The 19,896-nt window shown below is 42.8% G+C and overlaps 1 long non-coding RNA gene and 1 pseudogene across 2 annotated transcripts in view; both read left to right on the top strand.

The window, feature by feature from the left end:
* Positions 1–6,673: 6,673 nt before the first annotated feature.
* The window catches only part of LOC114904139, a 216,535-nt gene continuing 203,312 nt past the window's right edge, over positions 6,674–19,896 (top strand). The window contains exons 1-4 of one of the 2 annotated variants that reach the window (XR_003795861.1): positions 6,674–6,930; positions 16,655–16,772; positions 16,911–17,023; positions 18,005–18,114. This is a non-coding gene — a long non-coding RNA (uncharacterized LOC114904139). Of the gene's footprint in view, positions 6,931–16,640; positions 16,773–16,910; positions 17,024–18,004; positions 18,115–19,896 lie in introns of both variants that reach the window. The other variant, XR_003795860.1, reaches the window with a different exon arrangement.
* On the top strand, positions 12,965–13,947 carry LOC114904136 (annotated as a pseudogene).

Genomic DNA, 19,896 nt, shown 5'->3' with positions numbered 1-19,896 from the left:
CCATGTTCTATGTCTACCTCTTTATTCCTGCCCAGCAACTAGGTTCATCAGTGCCTTTTATTTTTATTTTTTTAAGATTCCATATATATGTGTTAGCATATGGTATTTGTTTTTCTCCTTCTGACTTACTTCACTCTGTATGACAGACTCTAAGTCCATCCACCTCACTACAAATAACTCAATTTCATTTCTTTTTATGGCTGAGTAATATTCCATTGTATATACGTGCCACATCTTCTTTATACCTTCATCTGCCAATGGATGCTTAGGTTGCTTCTATGTCCTGGCTATTGTAAATAGTGCTGCAGTGAACATTGTGGTACATGATTCTTTTTGAATTATGGTTTTCTCAGGGTATATGCCCAGTAGTGGGATTGCTGGGTCATATGGTAGTTCTATTTGTAGTTTTTTAAGGAACCTTCATACTGTTTTCCATAGTGGTTGTATTAAATTACATTCCCACCAACAGTGCAGGAGGGTTCCCTTTTCACCACACCCTTTCCAGCATTTATTTCTAGATTTTTTGATAATGGTCATTCTGACCGGTGTGAGGTGATACCTCGTTGTAGTTTTGATTTGCATTTCTCTAATAATTAGTGGTGTCGAGCATCTTTTCATGTGCCTCTTGGCCATCTGTATGTCTTCCTTGGTGAAATGTCTATTTAGGTATTCTGCCCATTTTTAAACTGCATTGTTTGTTATTTTGATATTGAGTTCCATGAGCTGTTTGTATATTTTGGAGATTAATCCTTTGTCAGTTGTTTCATTTGCAAATATTTCCTCCCATTCTGAGGGTTGTCTTTTTGTCTTGTTTATGGTTTCCTTTGCTGTGCAAAAGCTTTTAAGTTTAATTAAGTCCCATTTGTTTATTTTTGTTTTTATTTCCATTACTGTAGGAGGTGGGTCAAAAAAGATCTAGCTGTGGTTTATGTCAAAGAATATTTTTCCTACGTTTTCCTCTAAGAGTTTTATAGTATCTGGTCTTACATTTAGGTCTTTAATCCATTTGGAGTTTATTTTTGTGTATGGTGTTAGGTAGTGTTCTAATTTCATTCTTTTACATGTAGCTGTCCAGTTTTCCCAGCAACACTTATTGAAGAGGCTGTCTTTTCTCCATTGTATATCCTTGCCTACATTGTCATAGATTAGTTGACCATAGGTGCGTGGGTTTATCTCTGGGCTTTCTATCCTGTACCATTGATCTATATTTCTGTTTTTGTGCCAGTACCATACTGTCTTGGTTAGTGTAGCTTTGTGGTATAGTTTGAAGTCAGGAAGCCTGATTCCTCCAACTCTGTTTTGCTTTCTCAAGATTGCTTTGGCTATTCGGGGTCTTTTGTGTTTCCATACGAATTGTAAAACTTTTTGTTCTAATTCTGTGAAGAATTCCATTGGTAGTTTGATAGGGATTGCATTGAATCTGTAGATTGCTTTGCGTAGTATAGTCATTTTCACATTATTGATTCTTCCAATCCAAGAACATGGTATACGTCTCCACCTGTTTATGTCATCTTTGATTTCTTTCATCAGTATTTTACAGTTTTCTGAGTACAGGTCTTTTGCCTCCTTAGGCAGGCTCATTCCTAGGTATTTTATTCTTTTTGTTGCAATGGTAAGTGGGAGTGTTTCCTTAATTTCTCTTTCTGATTTTTTGTTGTTGGTGTATAGGAATTTCAGAGATTTCTCTGCATTAATTTTGTATCCTGCAACCTTACCAAATTCATTGCTTAGTTCTAGCAGTTTTCTGGTGTTATCTTTCGGATTTTCTATGTATAGTATCATGTCATCAGCAAACAGTGACAGTTTTACTTCTTCTTTTCCAATTTGTATTCCTTTTTCTTCTTTGATTGCTGTGGCTAGGACTTCCAAAACTATGTTGAATAAGAGTGGCGAGAGTGGCCATCCTTGTGTTGGTCCTGATCTTAATGGAAATGCTTTCAGTTTTTCACCATTGAGTATGATGCTTGCTGTGGGTTTGTCATATATGGCCTTTATTATGTTGAGGTAGGTTCCCTCTATGCCCATTCTCTGGAGAGGTTTTATCATAAATGGGTGTTGAATTTTGTCAAAAGCTTTTTCTGCATCTAATGAGATGATCGTATGGTTTCTATTCTTTAATTTTTTGATGTGGTGTATCACATTGATTGATTTTTGTATATTGAAGAATCCTTGCGTCCCTGGGATAAATCCCACTTGATCATGGTAAATCCCACTTGATCATGGTGTATGATCCTTTTAATGTGCTGTTGGATGCTGTTTGCTAGTATTTTGTTCAGGATTTTTGTATCTATGTTCATCAGTGATATTGGTCTATAATTTTTTTTTTGGTGATCTTTTTTTCTGGTTTTGGTATCAGGTTGATGGTGGCTTTGTAGAATGACTTTGGGAGTGTTTCTCCCTCTGCAGTTTTTTGGAAGAATTTGAGAAGGATTGGTGTTAGCTCTTTTGTAAATGTTTGATAGAATTTGCCTGTGAAGCCATCTGGTCCTGGACTTTTGTTTGTTGGAAGATTTTAAATCACAGTTTTAGTTTCATTACTTATGATAGGTTTGTTTATATTTTCTAATTCTTCCTGGTTCAGTCTTGGAAAATTGTACCTTTCCAAGAATTTTTTCATTTCTTCATGGTTATCCATTTTATTGCCATATAGTTGTTTGTACTAGTCTCTTATAGTCCTTTGTATTTCTGCAGTGTCAGTTGTGAGTTCTCCTTTTTCATTTCTAATTTTATTGATTTGTGTCTTCTCCCTTTTTTTTTTTTTGATCAGTCTTGCTAAGGGTTTATCAATTTTGTTTGTCTTCTCAAAGAACCAGCTTTTAGTTTTATTGATCTTTGCTATTTTTTTCTTTGTTTCTGTTTCATTTATTTCTGCTCTGATCTTTATGATTTCTTTCCTTCTACTGACTTCGGGTTGCCTTTGTTCTTCTTTCTCTAGTTGTTTTAAGTGTAGGGTTAGATTGTTTATTTGAGATTTTTCTTGTTTCTTGAGGTGAGGTTGAATTGCTATAGACTTCCCTCTTAGAACTGCTTTTGCTGCATCCCATAGGTTTTGGGTCATCTTGTTTTCATTGCCATTTTTTTCTTTTTTTTTTTTTTTTTAGCGGTACGCGGGCCTCTCGCTGTGGCGGCCTTCCCCATTGTGGAGCACAGGCTCTGGATGCGCAGGCTCAGTACCCGTGGCTCACGGGCCTAGCCGCTCCGTGGCATGTGGGATCTTCCTGGACCGGGGCACGAACCCGTGTCCCCTGCATTGGCAGGTGGACTCTCAACCACTGTGCCACCAGGGAAGCCCTTTTCTATGTATTTTTACAATTTATTCTTTGATTTCTTCAGTGATCTGTTGGTTATTTAGTAGCACACTGTTTAGCCTCCATGTATTTTTGTTTTTTACAGTTTTTTTCCCGTAATTGCTTTCCAATCTCATAGCGTTATGGTCAGAAAAGATGCTTGATACGATTTCAGTTTTCTTTAATTTTCCAAGGCTTGATTTGTGACCCATGATGTGATATATCCTGGAGAATGTTCCATGTGCACTTGAGAAGAAAGTGTATTCTGCCACTTTAGGGTGGAGTGTTCTATAAATATCAATTAGATCTATCTGGTCTGTTGTATCATTTAAAGCTTGTGTTTCTTTATTTATTTTCTGTTTGGATGATCTGTCCATTGGTGTAAGTGGGGTGTTAAAGTCCCCTACTATTACTGTGTTACTGTCGATTTCTCCTTTCATGGTTGTTAGCATTTGCCTTATGTATTGATGTACTCCTATGTTGGGTGCTTAAACATTGATAATTGTTATATCTTCTTGGATTGATCCTTTGATCATTATGTAGTGTTCCTCCTTATATCTTGTAACAGTCTTTATTTTAAAGTCTATTTTATCTGATGCGAGTATTGCTACCCCAGCTTTCTTTTGATTTCCGTTTGCATGGAATATCTTTTTTCCATTCCTTCACTTTCAGTCTCTATGTGTCCCTAGGTCTGAAGTGGGTCTGTTGTAGACAGCATATATATGGGTCTGGGGTTTTTATCCATTCAGCCAGTCTGTGTCTTTTGATTGGGGCATTTAATCCGTTTACATTAAGGTTATTATTGATATGTATGTTCCTATTACCATTTTCTTAATTGTTTTGGGTTTGTTTTTGTGGGTCTTTTTCTTCTCTTGTGTTTCCTGCCTAGAGAAGTTTCTGTAGCATTTGTTGTAAAGCTGGTTTGGTGGCGCTCAATTCTCTTAGCTTTTGCTTGTCTGAAAAGCTTTTGATTTCTCCCCAAATCTGAATGAGATCCTTGCTGGGTAGAGTAATCTTGGTTGTAGGTTTTTCTCTTTCATCACTTTAAGTATATCCTGCCACTCCCTTCTGGCCTGCAGAGTTTCTGCAGAAAAATCAGCTGATAAGCTTATGGGGATTCCTTTGTATGTTATTTTTTGTTTTTCCCTTGCTGCTTTTAGTATTTTTCTTTGAATTTATTTTTTGTTCATTTGATTACTATGTGTCTTGGTGTGTGTTTCCTATGGTTTATCCTGTATGGGACTCTCTGTGCTTCCTGGACTTGGGTGACTATTTCCTTTCCCATGTTAGGGAAGTTTTCAACTATAATCTCTTCAGATATTTTCTCACACCCTTTCTTTTTCTCTTCTTCTTCTGGGACCCCTATAGTTCGAATGTTGATGTGTTTAGTGTTGTCCCAGAGGTCTCTGAGATTGTCTTCAATTCTTTTCATTCTTTTTCTGTTTCTTTGCAGTTATTTCCACCATTTTGTCTTCCAGCTCACTTATTCGTTCTTCTGCCTCTGTTTTTCTGTTATTGATTCATTCTAGTGTATTTTTCATTTCAGTTATTGTGTTGTTCATCTGTTTGCTTGTTCTTTAGTTCTTCCAGATCTTTGTTAAACATTTCTTGTATTGTCTCAATCTGTTCCTCCATTCTATTTCCGAGATTCTGGATCATCTTTACTATCATTACTCTGAATTCTTTTTCAGGTAGATTGCCTATTTCCTGTTCATTTATTTGGTCTTGTAGGTTTTTACCTTGCTCCTTCATCTGTGACATTTTTTTGCTGTCTCTTTTTTAAAATTTTTTAATGAGTGGGATTGAGTTCCCGTCTTACTGGTTGTTGGGCCTGAGGCTTCCAACACTGGAGTCTGTAGGCTGTTGGGCGGAGCTGGGTCTTGGTGCCGAGATGAGGACCTCCTTGAGACCTCACTCCGATGAATATTCCCTGGGGTCTGAGGTTCTCTGTTAGTCCAGTGGTTCCAACTTGGAGCTCCCACCGCAAAAGCTTCAGCATTACCCCAGGCTTGTGAACCAAGATCCTGCAAGCCATGTGGGGTGGCAAGGAAAAGAAAAGAAAAAAAAGAACAATAACAAAGTAAAAAATAAAATTAGACTAGGAAACTAACAGATATGTTAGGATGAATATAAAAATAAAAATATAGATGAATCAATGACCGGAAGGTACATCAGTACCATGGTAGTAAAAAAGAGGAGGAGCTAAAAGAAAAAACAAAAAAGGGGGAGGAAGGGCCTTGGCTGTGGGGGGTGGGGCCTAAGCAAGGGTGAGGTTTGGGTAGTGGGCGGGGCCAATGCTCAGGACCCACAGGGCTGAAAAAGGCCCTGGGGGCTGTGGAGGGTGGGGCTTAGGCTCAAGGAACAGAAGGGGCCCAGGCGTGCCCTCACCCCTGGTCTCAGAGGGCAGGGGACCTCATCATGGAGCTCAGCAGGCTCCCCGTGTCTGAGTGGGCAGGGCAATCGCCCTCCACTCCTCTGCTGCTCCTCCTGGAGGGCACCTCCCGCCTGCCTCTCCTGATCTCCCTGGCCACCCTCCTATGCCCCCAGGACCCACGCAGCCTGGATGGGGCTCTGAAGAGGGGTACCAGCTTGGGAGCTCAGCAGGCTCCCTGGCCTGAGTGGGCCAGGCAATTGCCCTCTGCTCGTCTCCCACTCTTCCTGGAGAGTCCCTCCCTCCTGAGTCTCCTGATCTCCCCAGCCTCAGGGGTGCAGATCCGGTCTGGCCTCCACTTCCCCTCCCCCCTCAGTCCCCCTACGTCCTACCAGTTCATTGTGGGGTTCCTTCCATCTCCTTGGGGGTCAGAGTCCCCCACCAGCGGCCAGTAGGCACCCCAGTTGTGGGGAGAGGCTAACTTGTTGTCTTCCCACACCACCGTCTTGACTCCACCTCTAGACCTGCTCACTGTTTTTAAGGACAATCTCTAACTTCTGACATTTCTAAACAATACTCATTTGAAAAATACCTGTCATTTCTCATGGACTTAATGAAACTTTTTGCTTTTTTTTTTTTTGCTGTACACGGGCCTCTCACTGTTGTGGCCTCTCCCGTTGCAGAGCACAGGCTCCGGATGCGCGGGCTCAGTGGCCATGGCTCACGGGCCCAGCCGCTCCGTGGCATGTGGGATCTTCCCGGACCGGGGCACGAACATGTGTCCCCTGCATTGGCAGGCGGACTCTCAACCACTGCGCCACCAGGGAAGCCCAACTTTATGCTTTTATATCTGTCATTTCTCATGGGCTTAATAAAACTTTATGCTTTTTCAGCTGTGTAAAAGTTTAGAAAATTGATTCATTTTTTTCTTGCTTGATTCAACTATGTTAAAGACAGTCATCGGAGATGATGTTAATTTTTGCCTTTGTGTCTTATCTTCTTCAGTGTTTTTTAAACTTGCCAAACAAGGAACTTCCCTGGTGGTCCAGTGGTAAAGAATCTGCCTTCCAGCACAGGGGACGTGGGTTCAATCCCTGGTCAGGGAACTAAGATCCCGCATGCAGTGTGTCAACTAAGCTCTCGCACCTCACTGAGAGGGCCTGCATGCTGCAACGAAAGATCCCACATGCCTCAGCGAAGACCCTGCATGCCGCAACTAAGACCCGATGCAGCCGAAAAATAACCCCCCAAAAAACTTGCCATGGGACACAGGTAGGTTCACTTATTGAATATTTGTTATGATCAGTATGAAAATGCTTATTTATAAATATTTCTGTTTGGTACAATTCTAGGTATAAAAGTAAAAAGATGTAAGAAAGGCAAAAGTAAAAAGCTATATAAAAAACAGAAAAACAAGGAGCACATAAAATTATTTTTAGAATTAAATCACAGCTGCTTTTACTTTAGTACCAACTATGACAAGATTTTTTCAACTTTTAAATTGGAATATTTTCAGTAATTCAGAAGTCTTGGAAGAATGGTGTAAGTAACAGCATATATTAATAGCTTTTACCTCAGTTTACTGATTGTTAAATATTGTTAATATTTTCTAACAATCTAAAAAGTTACATCTTTTATTTGGGTAGTTGAGAATTATATCTTGTTTCTGTTTTTTTTTTTTGGTAGTTTGCTTCTTGGTGATTAGGTACAGAGACAAAAAGACCCTGTGATAGAATCATCCCCTCACTTTCATCAGTGCCTACCTCGTGGTATCTGCTACTTGTGAGCCATTCATTTAGGGCATGGGTTCTCTTGGATCATAGCAAGGGGTGAAGAGGGGAAATAAGCGAATATTCTCTCTATAAGGTGTCTCCCTCCCCTCCCCCTCCTCTTTTTGATAAGTACTTACTGGTCTGAAGAATTAACCATGCGCATCAAAGCAGGGTGAATTCAATTTTCTTTTCTTCTTATCAAGTGAAGAAAGGTCAGTCTTTCTAGGTTTTTCTGGTGTAGTGTATCATCCATCAGAAAGTTTGCTATGATTTTGGATTCTGTTACATTTCCCACAAACCTGTCTTCAGAGTTAATAGTTTATAGCACTCTCGTTCAGATAAGAAGGATTGGCGCTGGAGGATTTATGATATCTAACCTAATTTTCCATCACCATACCTTGACCTTGGCTTTATAAGTTGTAGCCCATGCAAAGCAATCGATTGCTACCCGATAGAGGCAAATGACCCTCTTTAACTCTAGGGCAATAGCTAATAAGGTCTTGATAATTGTGATTTACCCACTGTCAGCGGTGATTGCATGTGCCTCTCTGAAGCTGCCCTGAATTGATGGCTGCAACCTGTATGACAGGAAGCCAGTTCCAGAGGCTTTCTCCTTTTATCCTTAGCATTGCCAGGGCTCCTAGAATGGGACTGATGAAGTCATTTTTCTTTCATTGTGGTTTTTTATAATGAAATATGGTAAAAATTCATCTTCTCTTGAGCATGCCATTTTTCCCTTGTCAGATCTACAGTCTTTCCTTGACTGAACCGATTTGTTATCTACAAAAGCAGTGGCCTTGCACTTCCCTTTTGATTCAAGGAGCTCTGGGCTGGCCAAGAGGTGTTTTCTTCTATAAATTTAGTAGTAGGTCAGCTCTTTCCTTAGCCAAGACATTTGGTTTCCCTTTTAATGAATTTGAGAGAAAAAGAAATATCTTTTATTGGTGACTCTCTGGAATACTTCAAACTGTCTCATCCTTCAGGCATCATTGACCAACACTCTAGGCAGTAGCAAAACCCTGTGTTAGGAGAAACCAAAACTAATTTTTCTGTATGTCCCAGGATTGAAAGATACCTTAGTCATTAGTAAAAATGAGGATGTGATAATCTGGATCCCTCTTGTTTAAAGACGTCATCACATACGAATTTGAGGAACACTCAGAGTCAAGCTCTTTGTGCTTCTGGCTTGTCTGAAGTGAAAGCCTGTTGGCGTGTTCTTTAAAACATTGAATCATGGGTAATACTGGATTTACTATTATCAGTAAAACAAGAACGTAGCTGGGGCAAGAAGAGAAGATCTTATATCCTGATGTTCAGCCCTGCCACAATGATACATTTTATATATTTTTTCCACTGGCTTTTGCTGGGTAGTATTTGATTTCAGTTCAGTTTGCATCTGAACTCCTATTTGCTTTTGTGTTTGTCCAGATTTATTAAATAAAATTATGTTAAGCATTTCTTGGGCACAGGAAAATGAAGACTCCTTCAAGCTTTCTCAGGCCCTTTCTTCAGTATACCCCGCCTTCCACATTATTATAATTGTCTGTTATGACACAGACCACTAGTTCCCCTCAATATCCATTTTCTCTTTCTTCTGTACAGATAGAATTCCTTTTTTTTCTTTTTTTAAAATTAGTTGTCTATTTTATACATATTAGTGTATATATGTCAATTCCAGTCTCCCAATTCATCCCACCCCCCCGCTTTCACACCTTGGCGTCCATATGTTTGTTCTCTACATCTGTGTTTCTATTTCTGCCTTGCAAGCCGGTTCAAGTACAGACAGAATTTCTAGTTTTTAGCTGGGTGCATGGTTGTCCTGAGAATAAAGGCTACATTTCCCTGTACCCTTTGCAGCTAGTTGTGGCCATATGACTCTATTCTGGTCATTTGGGATGTGAGGGAAAGTAATGTGTATAGCTTCCAGAAAGAAGGGCATGCCCTTTCTTTTTCTCTTCTTTTACTGTGCTGAGTAGAATGTAAACATGACAGCAGGTCATCTTAGAGCTTGTGGACAATGGCAACCCTCAAAGGATGGTAGTGCAACAAGGTAGAAAGAGCCTTGGTCCCTGGACAACCCCATGGAATAGAGCAGATCTGTCAGCCCTACACCTTTATCTGGGCTGTTTCATGAGAGAGAGATAAATCTTATTTAACTCACTGCAATTTTGGGTCTCTGCTTCATGCATCCAAACCTGTATTCTAATTAAAAACCTATTGTCTGGGGACTTCCCTGGTGGTCCATTGGGTAAGAAGACTCTGTGCTCCCAATGCTGGGGGCCCGGGTTCGATCCCTAGTCAGGGAATTAGATCCTGCATGCCGCAACTAAGAGTCTGCATGCTGCAACTAAGACCCGGCGCGGCCTAAATAAATAAATAAGTAAGTAAGTAAGTAAATATTTTTTTAAAAATGCTAAAAGATTTCTCAAAAAAAAAAAAGAAGCCCCCCCCCCCCCCCCGCAAACCTATTGTCACCTTTCCCAGTGGACTGAAGCTCCTTGGGGATAGGCACTATGTTCTGGTCACCATTTGTGTTCAGCTGGTTCAGGACTAATTGGTTGGCTCTGGAGGTGGAACTGGAAACAGATGAGTTTTTTTCCTCCAAATGAAAGGACCTTTTTAATGAGACACAATTATGTAGGGTACAAGTAAAACACAAGTAAACTTTTCTGCTGCCTCTTGCCTTCCTAGACTCAGTGGGGAGGGTCCCTAGGCAGAAGGGCAGGATAAGAAATAACCGGGCTTTGTCTAGTGTCCATGGTCCACTAGGGTGTCGCCACCCTCCCCTCTCTACTGTTGGTATGGTTGGAACCTAACCCTATATGCACCCTTGGCCTTCTGCCTAGGGGCTCTCCCCTTTCTTCCCCACAGAGTCTAGGAAGGCAAGAGGCAGGTGCATGTCCCATTGCCTTAGGCTATTCCACTGGGCTCTCCTTGAATGGGGCCTGCTCTGGGGTTCAGACTCTGGAAAGAACTTGTGCTGGTAGCCTAGGCAGCCTAAGTACTATATCAAGGTAGACAGGCATTTAGGGGTTGGGTTACAGACTCACATTAAGGGCCAGATACTTAGGGGCTGGGACCCCCCCCTCCAGGCAGAAATGACTCATTGATCCTATAAAACATAGGGATCCAAGCCAATTCTATGCTTACATTAAAAGCACCTTGTACCGTCATTGTCAAGTCATAAACCATAACAATTGTTTGGACAAAGAGAATTTCATATATACACTGTTAACTAGATATAAAGTTGTTAGCTAAGTAAGCGAAAAGGCAAGAAAAGAGCACCAACGCATCACAGAGACAGCAACTGCAGGAAGCAACTACCACTCACAGGGTTTGGGCAGCAAAGACTAGCATTACTAAAATTTAGACACTGGGAGGAGGGGCCTGTGGGTGGAGCTCAGGCCTCAGGGGCAGCCACAGCTCTACTGGGACCAGCATCTCTGAGCTTGGAGAAGGATCCCTGTGGGCTTGAGAACCGGACCACTAGGAAGGAGACATCAGCTGGGATGAGGCTAGTGTTACACGTGTTGGAAAAACTGCAAACTGGATTTAAATACTTCCATGGGGGTGGAGGCAGACACATTGCTGGTGTGACGCTCACAGTACTTGTGAGCAGACAGGAGTCCCTTCTCTCTCTCCAACCTCCCAGTCTCCCTTGATCAGAGTGGAACCTGACAGGGAGACTGCTGGCCAGGCAGAAATGTGGTTTGCAGACGCCTAGTTCCAGCACCACAAGGCACAGCATAGAAAGATGGGTTTGGAGCTGAGAGACTAGAGCTTAGTAACTGGCACACACCTCAATGGTGTCTGAATTCAGACTGTTGCAAGTTGTGTCAACTAGCATGATAGGTAAGGCCTACAGACGTCAGCGACTTAAGGGACAATCTGGTGACTTAAAGGGAGAAAGATTTGTTCCAGGGAGATGAGGCAGATAAAACATCACAGGGCTGGTGATAGGAAATAAGTCTCAAAGAATGCAAAGGATTTCCATAGGCAAACCAGTGTAAGAAGGATGCTCCAGTGAGAAAGAACAATAGACTCAAAGACCCAAAGGCGGGTCCAAACGCTTAAAAAGACTGAGTTACAGGGACTTCCCTGGTGGCGCGGTGGTTAAGAATCCACCTGCCAATGCAGGGGACATGGGTTCGAGCCCTGGTCCGGGAAGATGCCACATGCCGTGGAGCAACTAAGCCCATGCACCACAACTACTGAGCCTGCGCTCTAGAGCCCGTGTGCCACAACTACTGAGCCCACGTGCCACAACTACTGAAGCCCCCACGCCTAGAGTCCGTGCTCCACAACAAGAGAAGCCACCACAATGAGAAGCCCACGCACCACAACGAAGAGTATCCCTCAGGACAAAGCCTGAGCTACTCAAGCCTTTGGGCTTCCCTAGGATAAGGCAGGAGTTGGGGCATGACTGGGGAAGCCCAGGACCAGCGACCTCCTAGGAATCTCACCCTTAGAGTAGGCAGGATTTTCTATCAATTCTTCCTCTCTAAGGGTGATGTTTTATGCTGGGCTGACTTGGACAAATTACTTAAAATTTCTCCTTAGGGAAGATTATTCCCACTTGATAAATAAGGAGACTGAGGCTCTACAAAGTTAAGTAACATGTCCATGATCACAGAAGCAGTGACTCAGATCACCTGATTTCCTACTGGACATCATTGCCTTCATATCCCCGTGGATTCTCCAGCTGAGCATGGCCAGCATGAATGCCTTCCCTTCGTTCACACCTAGTGCCAGACCTTCTTTCTGGACCTCTGAAGTCAGTTGGTGACTATATGGTTTGCGTTCCTTCCTTCTTTCTACCTCCATGCCCCTACCTTACCCCAATCAATCATGAAGTCTTATAGATTTCACCTGCTAAATATACATTCTCTACTCTCTGTCACTGCTGGCTTGTCTTTATTCAAGTACTCACTTGATTGCTGCTAAAGCTTTCCATAGGTCTCCCTGTTTCCAGCTTTGTCCTTCTCCAATCCAGGCACCATTCTGAGGCCAGGGAAAGCTTTCAAAAACACAAAAATGTCATTCTTCTTAAAAAGGCTTTCAATGGCTCCCATGGCTTCCTGGAGAAAATCCAAGATCCTTTATATTTCACAGTGAGGCCACCATAACATGGTCCCTATGAACTCCTCCAGCTTTGCTGGCCTTTGTCTCCCTATCTTGGGGTGGGGCAGGGGGACACCTGTGGCCAGGAAAACAGGGTCGAGGTTCACCTTGCTCCCTCCACTGACTAAGCTATGGGCAAGAAATCACAGTGATGCCACGTGGTGTTCTGTGTACCCCAGCAGGTCGCCTGCTTCTGATTTAGTGGCTGTGCTGCTCCAGCCTTTGCTCACTGCGGTGCAGCAGTGATGCAGACCCTGCGGGCTTCCGTTTTCTGTGCTGAAATGAGTGTGTGAGGGTGCCTCTGGGTATTGCTTCTGTGCTCTCTCGTCTAGTCCTCTTCCTGTTTTTCTTTCTTTCTTCCTTTTTTAAAAAGTATAGTTAGCCTTTTGTCTCATTGCACCTGAGAAAACAAGATGGGTCACGGGCAGCTCTCCTGGAGCCATATGAGAAAATTCAGCCAGGGTTCTCCTCTTGCAGTGGCTGCTCAAGCCAGCTGGTCTGAACCGAAAATGCCGCCTCCGTAAGTGCTGCCAGTGTTTCTGATAGTACCCCAAGGATATCGGCTTCATTAAGTGGGACTAAGTGAACTTCGTGGAATGAGTCACCCAACATATCTACCTTACCCCAGAAACAATGCTAGATCTTTGTACATAAAACAGACAAAAAGCGAAAACAAAACAAAACAAAAAACAAAAAAAGAAAAGAAAAAACAAAGCAAAACAAAAACAACTTCAAAAGATAGTATATTTATATTAGACAGGAATCTTTTAATGCAAAGGGTAGAAACTCAATTCAAATTAGCTTAAGCCTAAAAGAGAATTTATTAACTTATTTAACTGGTAAATCTAGGGGTAGAGCTGGATCCAGGGATACAAATGTTATTATTATCATTATTATTTTTCTCTCTTTCTGTTCTGCTACTGTCTGTGTTGGCCACATTCTCTCCTATTTCAAGATGTGTTCCCTGTGTGCAGGAGGTGAAGGGTGGCATGGCTGCAGCCACCCCAGAAGACCGAGAGCTTCTCTCTCTCAACATCTCTCTGTAAACTCCTGAGGAAAGGCTCTGATTCATTCTGCTTTACTCATTTGTCCTACCTGCTCTCCCCCTCCCCTGCTCCCCTCAATCCAGGAGGAAGGGGAACACCACTTACTACAAAGGCCTAAGATCAGAAGCCCATTGCTATGGTCGAGGGGTGGAGAACTCTGATTGAGACTTCATCCAGAACTGCATAGAACTCGGGGGGCAGTTACCCAAAGAAATGGGGCTGTTGGTTTTAGAACACGGAGGAAAGGCATGTTGGGTAGACAAAAAAAAAAAAAAAGACAACCAAAGAGATATCTCTACTATTATCACCTCCACTACAAACACCATCACTGTTATTGGAAACTACCGTGTTCTAGGCATAGAGCAGGTCCTTTATTACACAGCCTCTGTCGTAACATTACATATGACACTCACCATTTTATAAGAGGAAGCTGACGCTTAGAAAATTTAGCACACTGGCTCAGAGTCATGGAGCTAGTCTATCTGAGGCCAGGCCCGTGCACTTTGTACTGCACTAACCTTCTCCTGGTTGGGGAGTCCTCTGTCTTGACATTGTATGTTAATTATGGCTCACAGATGGCCCTATGAAGGAGCAACCGGAAGAGGACATGACTTTTAAAATTGACTTTTAGTCACATTGGCCAACTCATGTTTTTCTAATGTTGAAGGTGCATTTTTTTTTAAGGGAATTCCTTTATTTTTATTATTTATTTATTTATTTATTTATTCATTTATGGCTGTGTTGGGTCTTCATTTCTGCGCAAGGGCTTTCTCTAGTTGCGGCAAGCGGGGGCCACTCTTCATTGCGGTGCGCGGCCCTCTCACTATCGCGGCCTCTCTTGTTGCGGAGCACAGTCTCCAGACGCGCAGGCTCAGTAGTTGTGGCTCACGGGCCCAGTTGCTCCGTGGCATGTGGGATCCTCCCAGACCAGCGCTCGAACCCGTGTCCCCTGCATTGGCAGGCAGATTCCCAACCACTGCGCCACCAGGGAATCCCTGAAGGTGCATTTTTATGATCCAGTCTGTGGAATGAGGTTAAAGAACCAGTACTTTTCTCTCATGGGCTGAATGTGACTGCTGAGGTGAAGATGAGGAGGATGAGTTATTATTATTATAATATTTTTATGTGAAAGGGGCATCCCACAGTATCTTGTGCTCAGCAAATGTGACTTTCCTCCTCTTCTCAAGAAACAAACCAACAAACTGGGAAAAAACCTCTCTCTTGATTTTCCAAAATAATCCCAGCTTCACTATGCTTCCCAGTTCTAATAGATAAGGGCTGAGTTATTTAACTGGAACAGGGCTGCATAAGCTTATGCCAGGGACATGAAAGCCCACCTAGAGACATTTTAAATTCAGTGTTGCCAATAAGCATTTGTAAAAACAGAAGCCTACAAAGCAGTTTTGCATCCATTCTTTTACTTTGGATTAAGTTAAAAAATCATTTACAATGGGTTTGCCACTAGCTGTTAAAGACATGAAGCATATGGATAAGTATCAAAAACAAAAGCATGGAAACAATTTACCCTTGACTCTGAGCTACATAGTGGGTTGAGGGAAGAAGTCAATGTTACATATATACTTAAACGTATATACTGTATATACTTAAAATGTACTCCATCTCTTACAGAGTTCACACACACCCACACACAGTTTCAGTGCTCTGTGAACTTAAAATGTGGCTCACCTCTACAGTGAAGAAACTTAGAGGCATTAATATGGAGCCTGGTTTTATCTTTTTTATTTTTATTTATTTATTTTGAAATCAAGATTTGGAGGAGTCTAATTCTCCGCAAATACAGATTCTCTGTATTTCTAGTATATTCCCTTCTGTCTTTTTTTAAAAAATTGAAGTATAGTTGACTCACAATGTTGTGTTAGTTTCTGATGTATAGCAAAGTGATTGAGATATATATATTCTTTTTCATATTCATTTCCATTGTGGTTTATCACAGGGTATTGAATGTAATTCCCTGTGCTATACAGTAGGACCTTGTTGTTCATCTGTTTTTTATATATAGTAGTTTGTATCTAGCCTGGTACCATCTTGATCACAGTATACTTCACTAGGCTGGGGGGGACTCTCAAGGCACATGAAAAACATTTATTTGACTTAAGTCTCCCAGTTATACGCCTTCAGTTAGTGACTGGCTGTCACAAAGGGCTTACAGAGACTGTGGTGTTTATAGGTCATCATTGGTGTTGTCCCCTTCACAGTCTCCTGCTCAGGGTGGGAGGTCATATTTCGTTCCACCCTCCTGGTCAGGGGTGGGCACACAGGCCAAGGTGAGTCAGGCTGCAGATGGGTCAATGGCCTCTAAGATGACTCAATGCCAAGCATCTGCCCAAACTGTCCAGATGGTGACCACACTGGAATAAGCAATTTCTTTGTCTTTAAGAGGATCAAGATGTAGAGAGAGTCGGTGGGTTTGAGAGCAGGAGCTGCAAATACATGGAGAGGGCCTTCTGCAGATGCCACAGGGCCTCAAAGCCACAAGTAAGCTGAAGTCAAGAGGTAGAGGAAGGGCATGTAGCGCTCCCAGCCATCATGGTAACAGGTGTTCCTTGAATGGGACTTCCTAGGCCAGTGCATTTGGGAAACACCACATGCATATCCCCTCTTGGAGAGTCACAAGGTGCTTTAGCATTTTAAAGATTCTGAAGATCCCACAGCAAGAAACTTGTCTAAACACTGTTAACTCAGTGTTTCCCAGATGTATTTGACCACGGAACTCTCACCTGTTCCCATTTTACCATGTTCCAGGGAATGATGTTTGGAGTGGGAGCTGGCATGTGTGTGGGAGTAAAAGGAGAAATGGCAGCAGAAACAGAGTGGCGGCTCTGTCGAGTTCCTGGTTGTTAGATCTGTTCCACACTCCGAACTGCATTCTAGTTGTCGTGAGCCAAGGTCTGTCCTTGGGCTGCCATGGTATTTTAGAGTTCCTTATTTCCACCAGTATTCTTATCTCAAACCTCCACTCATTAAGATGAATTGAGTCTTTTTACTTGTAACTAAGAGACTGACTAATGTAACTGGATGTTAGCTGTGTCTCCCCAGATACTGTGACCAGTGACAAATGTCCCTACTTCCTTGTGAGACGTTGGACCACCTATGTGGGATGTGCTAAGAGACTGTGGAACTGGTGTGGCCAGTATTCACCCCTCGTGTGCTTCAGGTGAGGGGGAAGAGGAGGGAGAATCATCATGGGGGTGGACAGTGAGAATCCTTTGGAGAAAGAGTTGTCAGTGTGTCTTCCTCGGGGATGGGGGTGCTGTCTCCCCCAGCGTAGTAAGCCAAATCAGGGGGCCTTCAGAATTTCAGGTGGAGAGACTGGTGCCTGTTTTCACAAGAGCTGGCAGAATGAAGCAAGAAGGCACTGATGCAGGAGCTGGACTCCCGTGGGTGCAGGAACTAAGGTGTGAACAGGTGAGGACCCATGACAGAGGGAGTGGAACTTTACCATAATAAAGAGAATCTCATGGAGGGGCAAGGTGAACCCAGCATCAAGAGTCTGGAGGTGGACAGTAGGGACACTAGAGCTGAGGGGATGGCATCTGTGGCCAGAATAGGGAAGAACCTTTGTATTCTATTACAAATTAACCACTAAAGGGATGTTGCCTGTGAGCTTAGATTATACATAATGGCCAATTTCTGGGAACTCTGCCTCCCAGGTAATGAGCACTAAGCTAAAATACCTTTGTTTAGCTCACTGGAAACATCCTGACCAGGCCCACCTGTGAATGACTGCAGGGAGGAAGAAATTAACATATCCCCTCCGAAGGCTGATGGGAACCAGGAAATGCTTGACTTTACGCCTGCCCTTTTTAGTATAAAAGAAGCCTGAATTCTAACTCAGGCAAGATGGTTCTTTGGGACATGAGCCCACCATCTTCTTGGTCTGCCAGCTTTCTGGAAGTTGCTATTTCTTTTTCTTTTTTTTTTTTTTGCGGTACGCGGGCGTCTCACTGTTGTGGCCTCTCCCATTGCGGAGCACAGGCTCCGGATGCGCAGGCTCAGCGGCCATGGCTCACGGGCCTGGCTCACGGGCCTAGCTGCTCCGGGACATGTGGGATCCTCCCGGACCGGGCCACAAACCCGTGTCCCCTGCATTGGCAGGCGGACTCTCAACCACTGCGCCACTAGGGAAGCCCTGAAAGTTGCTATTTCTTGCCACAATAACTCGTCTCTCAGTTTACTGGCCTGTCCTGTGGCGAGCAGTATGAGCTCGGACTAGGTAACAGTACCATCTATAGTGGTGACTACATCAGGGTCCTTGGTGGGGAGGAGGGTTCCCCTGTGAGGAAGAAGTGTTGGTAATTGTGTGTCTGCTGTGCTGAGGCCTGCTTTTGGATTACAACTCCACCAGTGGAAGAAGATTTCACTCTCCCTATCTCTTTTCCCTCCTAGCACTCCTGGTCCCTGGGGGACCCAGAGGCAACAGAGGGCACAGTGGAGGAGGCATAGAAGGAGCTGACTACGGCCCATGCATCCCATTCTCAGCAGTTTTCCTAGCAGAGGTAGGTCCCAGTTTGGGGAAGAGAGAAGTTTTAACTGAATGTGAGTTTGGAGATTGGCTTTTTGACCAGGCTAGAATTTTTGTCTAAAATGACCACAGGACTTTTATGCTCTGAGGGACTGGAGACTCTCTGAGCCTCAGGTTGGGATGGAGAAGGTCTGCATGTGAGTTTTGCAGATGACATGCCTTTGGCTCATTCAACCCTGCACTCTACGGACCTGGAGTAGGACATAGCTAAACATCAGTATGAAGTGTTTAGAAGTGTTTACACTGCTTCCTAAGTAACTATGCATGAACTAATTCTAACATGAAAGCTTTTGAACACTTACACTGCATATCTGATTAACAATCAATTCATATGTGTTCAATCATTGAACATTGTTAAGCACCTCAGCTGGATACTGGGACTATGAGGGTGAATAAGAGTTGCTTCCTGTCCTCAGAAGCATGCAGTCTAGTGTGAGAAGCCCTAGTCCAACCTGGGGCTTTCCTCCTTTCGGCTGTAGAAGAATCACAGTGCTGTTGGTTTAAATGTATCGTCACTCCTAAGTCTGATTTGGTAGGTCTGTGTTGGGGCCTAAGAATCTGCATTTTAACAAGCATCTTGTTCTAAGACCACCCATGGAAAAATAATATTATTTATATAAAAATAATATATATATAATATATAAAAATTATATATATAATGTATATATAATTATATATAAAAATATAAAATAATATATATATAAAAATAATATAATAGTAATCTAGCCTTCTAATCAGCACCACATACCAAAGCAGTTTAAAAAAAATAATAAACTTATTTATTTATCTGTTTTTATTTTTGGCTTTGTTGGGTCTTCGTTGCTGTGCCCAGGCTTCCTCTATTTGCGGCGAGGGGTGCTACTCTTCCTTGCGGTGGGAGGGCTTCTCATTGTCGTGGCTTCTCTTGTTGCAGAGCACGGGCTCTAGAGCGCAGGCTCAGTAGTTGTGGCGCACAGGCCCAGCTGCTCCGCGGCATGTGGGATCCTCCCGGTCCAGGGCTCAAACCCGTGTCCCCTGCATTGGCAGGCAGATTCTTAACCACTGCGCCACCAGGGAAGCCCCAAAGCAGTGTTTACTGCATTAGAACATGCATTACTGCCTGCCACAGAATTTGCCCCTGGGATAGTATTACCCACTTGGATAAAGTTTCTGCCTGTTCTTTATTACATCAAATGAAAACAGCTGGATAGATTTTCATCAAATTAGAAGAGCATGTTTGGGCTTGTCTGACTTAAAAGACAGGGTAAAGGAAATGAACTTTGGGAGTTCCTAAGGAGGGGGTCCTTTGCAGAGAGGCAGCCATCTTCAGAGCAGTGTCAGGCACTAAATTCTGACAACGCTGCTTTTCCCAAGAGCAGGCTGGGCTTAGGGTGGAAGCAGCAGGAGTTTATTGATTTAACGGTGGTTAATGATTGATGTGAGTGGCCTCGGGGAGGCCAGGTACCTGATAACAGAATTTTCACAAAAAAATATGCAGGAGAAAATGGACTATAAGTGTGTGAACACAGAATTTTAATCGCCATTCAGCTGTTCATCATGGAAATTTGGCCAAGGGTTCTTGCTTTCTCTGTTTTCCTGATTTTATAATTAGGACACTGCTGTCTCTTTTTCATAAGGTTGTTGTAAGGAGTCATGAATGAAATGTCGTGTGAGCACTTGGAAACTTTATAAAGATGAGTATTTTTTTGAAAAGATGAGTTTTGTTGTATGTTAAAAATGCGGAATAAGTTAAATTTTATTGCAATATCTTGGACTT

Source organism: Monodon monoceros, unplaced genomic scaffold, assembly GCF_005190385.1.
Source record: "Monodon monoceros isolate NGI ecotype Baffin Bay Population unplaced genomic scaffold, NGI_Narwhal_1 Super_Scaffold_21, whole genome shotgun sequence".
NCBI classification, from domain to species: Eukaryota; Metazoa; Chordata; class Mammalia; order Artiodactyla; family Monodontidae; genus Monodon; species Monodon monoceros.
This window is presented reverse-complemented; position numbering and strand designations above follow the sequence as displayed.